The sequence below is a fragment of the Dasypus novemcinctus genome, chromosome 12, assembly GCF_030445035.2.
Source record: "Dasypus novemcinctus isolate mDasNov1 chromosome 12, mDasNov1.1.hap2, whole genome shotgun sequence".
NCBI classification, from domain to species: domain Eukaryota; kingdom Metazoa; phylum Chordata; class Mammalia; order Cingulata; family Dasypodidae; genus Dasypus; species Dasypus novemcinctus.
In genome coordinates this window covers 90,523,347-90,533,419 of record NC_080684.1, presented here as the reverse complement: position 1 = coordinate 90,533,419, position 10,073 = coordinate 90,523,347, and the positions used below count along the sequence as shown (strand labels likewise).

Genomic DNA, 10,073 nt, shown 5'->3' with positions numbered 1-10,073 from the left:
CACATCATACTTTGTCATAGACATGTTCTCAGTTGTGGTTTCTAAAAGAGACTATTGACCAGGTTCCTTCAGTTTGAACTAGAAACATCAAGAAAAGTTAGCACTCAGCTACTTTCTCTCTCCTCCCTTCAGCTTCCTCTGCCTGCCCCTTTCTTAGGTGCTCCTCTCTTTCCTGAGGACAGACAAATTGCTAAACTGATTGATCTAAGTCCAGGGTCAATGAGCCATCCCACTAGTGGGCTGGGCTGTCAACAATAAAATGGCCTCTTAAGTCCCATTTTGCTATTGTTCCTTGTGTGAAGAGATCCTCCAGGATGCTTTTGCAAAGAGGGATAAATAATAGGGTAAGACTGAGGAGTTCCTGGATCCTGGCCATAATCTCAAGTAACATAGAAATCCTATCCTAGTATCGATCATTAGAGAATCTTGCTCTACACTGGATTGTACTCTTTTCCTCTGCATGGAAAAATCCCACTTTCCAAAGAAATTACTAGTTTCATTCCTTTTCTGGTTTGCTGGAAGAGACCAGTATGTAGCTTTGTTAGATTTGGAAGATTGAAAAAACTACAGGGCATCCAGTTAAATTTGAATTTCAGGATAAGCAATTTCATGCAGTATTTGTATCATACTTATACTAAAAAAAATAATTGTTTATCTGAAATTCAAACTTAACTGGGCATCCTGTACTTTATGAGATAATCCTAATTGTTGAGGTTTAATTGGCTAAATTGACCAGGTACTAGGAACGATGGATTTGGGAAATGGAGCCATAATTGTGGGATGCAGATTAGGACATATCAGTGCCTTCCAAATTGGGCTAAGATTGGAAAAATGGCAATTCCAATCTGGACTTGCTGAACGCGCTTGAGTCAAATTGCTTCACCTCCTTGGACCTTAGGTCCTTATCTGTCTAATGGGTATATTAATTGCTATCCTACTATCTATGAAGATGAATGAAACAATTTCTGTGCTGAGTGTAACACTCACTATGAATGGGCAATGATAGTCCTTTCCTTACAAAGCGATATCCACTGACTTTTAAAAGAGGGTGTTTTAAGGAAGCCTGCCCTTAATTCTTGCAGTGGTCCCTGCCACCATGAGCAAATGGGCCTGTCAGTCATTTGCAGGGTAAGGGGAGGCTTGAAAAACATAAATCTGCATCCAGATAGAGGAATGGCAGTGCATGACTTTACATGGACCAAATGTGCAATATAAGGGGTAGTGAGGAAACGAGGGTGGGGGCTAGGCCGTGGCTAGAGTCACCGGTGGCATGTTGTGAACTGGTAGGTCAGTGAGGTTAATTAGGGGAAGGATCACCTTGAGGAATATTGAGAGAACTAAAATTTATTGAGCGTCTACATGGTGCTTACTTTATCTTTATTCACTTGCAAGAGGCAGAAACCCAACTCAGACTATGTTAAATAACAAGAATTTACTGCTTCCTGTAACTGAGACGTTCAAGGGTCACAGGTTCAGCTGGATCCAGTGATAGCATTGCCTCTTTTCTCTCTTTCTGGATGTGGGCTTCATTCTTCTGCAGGTTTTCTCCACATGGCAGCAAGATAGCAATTTTGAGCCTCAATTTCCTCTTCTACAAAATAGCACTAATAATCCCTAACTTTCTGCGTTATTGTGAAGGTTAAATGAAATAAAAGCATGAATACAGTGCCTGGCACATAGAAGATTTTTATTTTTTACAGATAATATCAGTGAAGATAAATAATAGTAATACCATTGAAGGAAGATGTATTTGTTAGGAAGATTTCAAGTGTAAGTATCAGAAAATCCAGGAGATATTTTAACCACTATAGGGAATGTATTAGCTCATATACCTGGAATTCTAGAAGTAGGGTGTATTTCATGTTTGTTTAGGTATAGTGGGAGAAACAGACAAAAAACAAATAAAATCTCTCTCAATTCAGATTGCATTAAGTGCAATGAAGGAAATGGGCTATGAAGGGCATGGATAGGGTGTGTAGTTAGAGAATTAAGGGGATGGGTAGTAATGCTTCCTGTAGAAAGAGTAGTCAGGGAAGTCATATTTAGAACTAGCCATGTGAAGAATGGGCATTCCAGGCAGAGAACAGTGTGTGCAAAGGCCCTGGGGTCTTCAAAACAGGTTTACAATGGTGAGGTTCTGGTCCATTGGCATAGGACAACCATAGTGCTGGAAGTATTGTATTTTGTTAACAAAACATGTTCCAACATGGATGGCTGTGACCATTTATGACTTTGTGGACCCTTATTTACAAATGGCCTCTTCCTTCTACAAGTGGTCTCCAGATGAGATATATGCCGTGATGTGCAATTTTAAATGTGAACATGTGTCCTCTGAAGAAATTCGCTGCCAACTTAACTGAAATTTATGGAGAGGATGTTTTCAATCCACAGAGTCATGCAAAGTTTGGGGCATGGATGTGGAGCAGCAGTGATGCTATATGAAGACCAGAAAGTGCAAACTAAGGTTCTCATGGCACAAAGCCTGCCCCATGCTGCACTGGCTGTCTGGTTCTGGTAGGCCATTATGGGGGAAATTAGCTATCATTTTTGTTTTAAACTTGTGACAATTAGTTTCCTCCTGATAAAAAGTTGGCATGGCCCATCTCCACCTGATGGGGAATATCCATTTGTCCTGACCCTCTGGTTTCCCCATCCACTCCCTGTGCTAGTTTTGGCTTGTGAATTAGTCAGATTAGACTATGCTCTGCTGAAGTAACAAATAAACCCTGAGCTCCTTCTAGTATGTGGTTCCACCACCTTGGGGTCCTTCATTCTAGCTGTGCAGATAAGGGAGAGACAGCACAAGTTAGGAACTTTTAAAGTTCACTCCTGGGTGTGGTATACATCATTTCTGCCCAGATCCCTCTGGCCAGAACTTAACCAGCTGACCTCATCCTAACTGTGTGGAGAATGGGAAATATGGTCTTCCTATATACTTAAAAAGTGTAACATGAACACTATTTCTGCTTCCTATGTGGAAGCTCCAGCATAAGGAAAAATAATTACTGTAAATATTAACCAAGTATTTACTGAGCAGGGGGTATTATGCCTAAACTTTACATGCATCATCTCTTTTAATGCTCTTCATATGCCCTTATCTCTGTTTTTATGGATAAGGAAACTGAACGTTGAAAAAATGCAGTAACTTGCCCTGGTTACCCAACTGTTAAATGTGGAGCTGGATTCAAATATCTCAGCTGGCTTGAGAGCCCAAGCTCTCAATTGCTCTGTTGTGCAGCTGGAATGATCCCTCCTCAACTTGGCTCCTTGATCATAAGCCTCATCCTGTCTTCATTCCTGTTCATATAAACAGCATTTTCCTGCAGGAGTTAAACAGATACCATCAGGAATGAAGACATTAGCCCAAGTCAGTGTACTCTCCAAACACACATGGAGAGGAGAGCATCTGTTCTGTAGGATGTTGCTAGTGACAGGTTCTAGAAGACCCAGATAGAAATAATAAGATTGATTCTGGTTTCTTAACTCTTCTAGAGTAGAATGGGATTGAAGGAGTGAGTCTTTCTCCATCCTGAGAACATGCTGTGGCAACAGTCCTTCAGTGGCCGGGTTCCTTCTATTCAAAGCTGTGTAGCTGCTCTCATCCAATAGGGCTATACGAGCTCTTTCTCCTGGTGTTGTGTCTCAGGGGACCTGCTCTCCAAGGCTGAGAGCTCAAAACAAACTGCTTGGCACATATGGAAGCATGGAATGCCAGGGTGGGCTGCAAGGACCTGTCTGGGGTCAGGCACTGCAACAGCAAATTCTGTTACACAAAAAGCCGAGCATTGCCACGTCTTCAAAGCCCAAAGCAGGATGATGATGAAGGCATGGCTCCAAACTGCACTTCCTGAGACACACCTCCCTATCAAGTGAAACTTAGGGTGGAGGTCAGTTCTTTTAGAAGCCAGCTGGAGAAAAGGGCTCCAAAAAATAGCCTGAGAAAGTTCTGCAAATTGGAATTTGTGAATCAGTGAATCTGAAAAACATCTGATTCAGCAGTGCCTAGGGCATTCCAGAAGCTTCAGCCATCAGGCGTTGGAGCCCAGACAAAAGGATGTGTGAAAAGCAGAAAGCCAGATGCAGTCCACTGAAACAGTCCTGCTGGTCAGTCCCCCAAAGGCCATGTTTGTGGGCTCAGTCCCTAAGAAGTACAGCTGCTTCCTGGCAGAGGGTCTGCTTAGGCTGGCTTCTCAAAAACACTTATAGATGGGCACCATGATGATGAAGTTAAGAGGTGTGGAGGACAGGGGAAAACTTACATCTCTGCTTAGAGAAACATAATCATATGCCCAGGTCCAGAAGAGTGGATAATGTAGCCCACAGGCCTAGGTTGGAGCTAAAGCAAACACTTGTTGTTGAAAGAGGATTCTCAAATGAAGGGACAGATTAAAAGAGGTAAGTAATCATCCAAAGTTCCAGTGCAGTCACATGGTGGTGCTTTGACTAGTGTTTCATTTGGGACGGGGGGAGGCCCTGTCTTTGTATCTTCTAATCCAGCAGATCTACTCATGATCCTGCTGCCATACCCAATAAGCCGCACATTGCTCACAGCCAAAGTCCTGGATGTCATTGCTTGGTTATTTTCTCTACCTCGTCTACTAGACTATTTCTATCTTCTCCTGCCCCTTGAATGCTTGCTTTGCCTTTGTTCTCAGCCTCACACTCATTCCTTGAATGACACCACTGCTGTGAATTCCCTTCTATAGGCTCTTGGATTGGCCCACACTCTTTATCTGCACTGGGCATCCTCACTGCCTGACTCTCTGAGCCTAAAAAATGATTGGGAATCAACTTTTCAAGCCAAAAGAAGTCTGGGTCTTGGTTTGGTGCTGATGCTGAATTGGGAGTCAGGGGACCTTAATTCTGGTATCTGTGATCTTGATCCATTGTGTTCTTTTCTGGACTTCATTTTCCTCATCTGCAAAGGGAGGAGTTGGGTTAGAGCAATGATTTTTCAAACTGTGTTCTTGGGGATTGTGCCCCTTGAAAGGCTTTTCTTTGACAAGTGAAATTCATGGTTAGAAATAATTCAAAAAAACACTGGACTATATAGTGGTGTGCTGGTAAGATGTTTAATAACTGGCTCGTGGGACCAGGGAAGTAGAAAAGTAGGGGAGGAGATGCACTAATTTACAAGGTCTGCCGATTTCTGTGGTTTCCCACCATGGCCAATTTCAAGATACCGATGTGATGTCTGTCAAATGGAAAAATTCCTGAAAATTTCCCATTTGGTTCTTGTGAGCCAGCACAAGCCAACTCCAGGAATTGCTAGTCTTCATGGACTTCCCTAAAGCAGCACGAAAAGAACTATTACAAGGTACCTCACTTGTTTTTCACTGTATGGATGATATATTGATTCATATTTACAGTGCTGTTCCCCATATCTTTTAGGATCAGAAGCCCTCCACCCCTTTTTTATGGGAAATGCTTCTTGACTTTCTTCATTGATTAGTTCATTGACAAATAATTATTTTGTACATTGTTTAGATGCATAGATGCAAGGTATTCAGCAGGGAGCAAATAGAGATGGTCCTTGCCCTCATGGAGATAATTTCTAGTGTTAGGTGGGAAGAGGCAGACAAAAACAAATAAACGAAATATATATAATATGCCAGGTGCTGATAAGTGCTATGAAAAAAAAATAAAGCAGGAAAAGGAAGAAGGGGGAGGGGCTAAGAGCAGTACCTTTTGTACAGTGGTCATGAAAAGCTTCACTGATTAGGTGACAAGTAGAAACATCAAGGAGGTGAGAGAGTAAATGTCACGGCTCTGTGGTGAAAGCCTAGTCAGAAGGAGCAGCAAATGCAAAGAGCATGTTTGAGGTGCTCAAGAAATAACAAGGAGTCCAGTGTGGTTGGAACAGAGTAAGCCATGGGAGGAGTGGCTGGAGATACCAAAGAAGCAGCCAGAGGCACCCCAAGCCACAGGGCCTATGTGCAGGACATAGGAAGAGTACGTTTTTTTTTCTTAGAGTTTTCAAAGTGTGGTCTAAACCTTGCTGGGGATCCCCAACGCCTTTTGCAGCTACACAACTGTGTGAGGCCAGATTTTCATATACCCCAAGCCCAACAACATGTCATATTATATTGAGTGCACATATGAGAATCCAGCTAGGAATACAGACGTAGGAGTCTACGATTAAGCCAACCATTAAAGAAAAATTGTAAAAATGTAAAACAATGCCACTCTTAGATAACTTTTGGAAGATTTTGTTATTTTCCATAAGACATCATTTATGTGAACATTTAATGGGTTTGGGTTTATTGTTGCTATTTTAAAATAAATAAACAATTAAAAGTATCAGTTTTAATTTATAATAAATAAATATCTATAGGTCTAACCCACAGAAAGTAAAAGCTTCTTTTACTTGGAATCTTTAATAATTTTAAAAAATGTAACTGTTCTGAGACAAAATCTCAGAAAAAGGCTGTTGCAGCCATTCACTATTTTGTTTTATAAGGGATAGAACAGGTACAGATGAGAGAAAACCCCCAGGATTATTTCTAAATCTATGTTAAATTTCTTTGTTTTTCTCCTTTACAGAACAATTCAGTTGACTTCTATAAATAAAAAAAAATTACTATTGATGGAGATAATTCCAAGTTAGCATGTTGACACCAACCTCTCAATGAGGAAAAATGTCATCAGGTCCCTGTCACTTTCGCTAGAGGGTTTGACTGGGGTCCCCCTGATTCCCAGATCATTCTGTGGAAATAATAAAACTCAGTACCACATGGGGTATTTCAGGGATTCTCCTGATGATCTTCCTGATGAAAGATTATGTAATTGCTCAAAATGGAGATAATGTGTTTGTGCATTCAGATTATTTGTGATGAAAAATCTAAGGAACAGATGAAAAGATAACTAGACTCTTGAAAAACTTAGATGGAAAACTCACAGAAGCAGCCGGAGAACTGAGGTACTTACTGGAACAGAGAACCATGAAGGTGAAACAGAGATAGGAAAGTGGTGACAAAGTCCTTTCATGGTACAGGTTTGGTTGTCCCAGAAGATAAAAATGATGTTGGGTACAGAGAACTCCCTGAAACAGATGCTGACCTGAAGAACATTTGCAAAACAATTGTTGAGGCATCAACAGATGAGGAGAGATTAAAAGCTTTTGTTTCCATTCAGGAAATGATGACTTTTGTGCAATTTGCTAATGATGGATGTGATTATGGCATGGGCTTGAGTTGGGAAGGAACCTCTTTTGCTCTGGTTCTCACTCTTTCATAAAGTTGCTGGCCAACTTCTACCTCTTGCATATAATTTGTTGAAGAGGAATCTGTTTGCAGAAATAATTGAAGATCATCTGGCCAGCAGAAATAAAGAGCACATAGACCAATTTGCAGCATGCGTAAGAGTTGGCTTTGTTTAGCATATACTATTTGAAAGCATTAGTATGAAACTTGTTGCTTTTTTTAAGTAATACAGAAAATAAACTGATGGAAGCATCTGCTAAAATAAATGCAATACTGCTCTGTGCTGAGAGAGTGGAAAAACTGTGTGAACACCACAATTCATTACTACTGGCAACCACACTTTTCAGAGAAAATTCCAGAGAAAACTCTCATCTTCTATTCTGGCATTCACTGTACTTTGCATGCATTTTCTTTTTCTCTTAATCACAACACCTAAAGGCTAGGTCCTATTATTATTCCCATTAGACATACAATTCCTGAAAAGTTGTCCTTTTTTAAATCAATTTCATTGAGGTATAATTTATATACCATAAAAACTTGCCTTTTAAAAGAATTTGGTTTGAAGAATTTTGAAAAAATGCATACACCCATGCGAAAACCACTACAAATGGGATATCAAATAATTCCATCACTCCAAAAAGTTCTCTCATGTCCTCTGCAGTTAGTCCCTTCACCACATCTTTGGCCCCAGGCAAACTGCCAATCTAATTTCTGTCCCTATAGGTTAGATTTACCATTTTAAGTAAATGGAAGCAGACTGTATGTACTCTTTGTGTCTAGCTTCTTTACCTCAGCACAATGTTTTTGAGATTCATTCATGTTGTTGCAAGTATTTGTAGAGCATTCCTTTTTAATACTGTGTGGTACTCCATTGTATGAACATACCACAACTTATTACAAAGAAACTGCTGTAAACGTTTGTGTGCAAGTCCTTGTGTAGACATGAATTAGCATTTTCCTTGAGCAAACACCTAGGAATGGAATTGCTGGATTATATGGTATACGCATGCTTAACTTTCTAGGGACCCCAGAGTTTTCCAAAGTGGTTGTACTATTTTTCATTCTTGCCATAAATATGTAAAAGTTCCAATTGCTCTACATTCACTCCACCATTGGCATCGCTGGTCTTTTAATTTTAGTCATTCCTATAGTAGTTGTCATTTTCATTTGCAATTCCCTGATGACTAATGACATTGAGCATCTTTTCATGTGCTTTTTGGTCATGTGTCTTCTTTCGAAAGTATCTAATATTTTTCCCTTTTCAAAAATTGAGTGATCATCTTCTTCTTATTGATTTGTAAGTGTTCTTTCTATATACTATACACAAATCCTTTGTCGGTTATATATTTGCAAATATTTTTTCCCACTCTGTGGGTTTGCCTTTTCATTTTAAGAGAGTAATTTCAAAAGCAGTTTTGAATTTTGACAAAGTTCATCTCATCAATTTTTTTTAGTGGTTTGTGCTTTGTTGTGTCCTAAGAAATTTTTAGGTATACCAATATTGCGAAGATTTACTCTATGTTATCTTCTAGAAGCTTTACAGTTTTGGCATTTGAATTTCGGTATATGATCCTTTTTTTTTTCTTTAGGCAGTACTGGGGACAGGGAATGAATCTGGGACCTCATATGTGGGAAGCCAGCACCAAACTTCTGAGTCACATTGGCACCCCTGAGTTGTTTCTTTTGTTCATTTGCTTGTTGTTTGTTTTTAATTTTTTAGGCAACACCAGGGACCTAACCTGAGACCTCCCATGTGGGAAGCAGGTGCTCAACTGCTTGAGCCACATCAGCTCCCCTGTATGATCCATTTTTAACTTAATTTTTGTGTAATATGTGGAAGAAGTGTTGAGTTTTATTTTTTCTATATGGATCTTTAATTGTTTATGTGCTATTTGTTGAAAAGAATTTTCTTTCCCTATTAAACTAACTTGGCACCCTTGTTAAAAATTGACCATGGATGCATGGGTCTATTTCTGGACTTTTCTTCCCCATCGTTTTGTCTACCATTTTGCCAAAACCACACTGTCTTAATTACTGTAGCTTTATACTACATCTTGATAGCAGATAATTCCTTCAGCTTTCTCCCCAGTGTTTTTAGAGGATTTTGTTTGTGTGAGATGTGAGATGTTAGTCTGTTTACTTTTTGTAAAATCTTTGTCTGGTTTTGTTATCAGGGCAATTCTGGCCTTAATGTGTTGTAGAAGTCTTCCCTCCCTTTCTATTGTCTGAAAGGGTTTATTAAGGACTGATCTTATTTCTTCATTAAATATTTTATTGATTTCATTATTGAAGTCCTTTGGGCCTGGAATTTCCTTTATGGAAGTTTCAAAATGTGAATTTAATATCTTCAGCTGATATAGGGCTATTCATGTTTCTATTCTTACTTTAGTTAGTTTCGATGTTCATGTTTTTCGAGGAATTAGTCTATATCATCTAAGTTTTCTACATTTTGGAATGTAGGTGTTTGTGGTATTTCATTATATTTCTTATTAATTTCTGTTGGGTTTTTAGTGATGATTTCTTTTTTTTTTCAGGTACTGGGAGCCAGGAATTGAATTCAGGTCCTCTAATGAGGGAAGATGGCGCTCAACCACTGAGCCACATTATCTTCTCTAAGTTTTTTTGTTTGTTTGTTTTGCTTGTTGTTTGTTTTTCTGTTTTTAGGAGGCATCCAGAACTGAACCCAGGACCTCCCATGTGGGAGGCAGGAGTTCAACTACTTGAGCTACATCTGCTCCCTTCATTTTTAATAATATAATTTGTATCTTCTCTCTTTCCCCTTTCTCTTCCTCTCTATCTCTTTTTGATAGAATTTTATCAATTCTATTGTTTTTCTTCTAAAAAAATAAGTGTTTGGATACATCAGTTTTT

The 10,073-nt window shown here is 39.4% G+C and overlaps 1 pseudogene; it reads left to right on the top strand.

Annotated features, from left to right (window-relative positions):
• Positions 1–6,628: 6,628 nt before the first annotated feature.
• On the top strand, positions 6,629–7,409 carry LOC101442150 (histone PARylation factor 1 pseudogene; annotated as a pseudogene).
• The last annotated feature ends 2,664 nt before the right edge of the window (positions 7,410–10,073 follow it).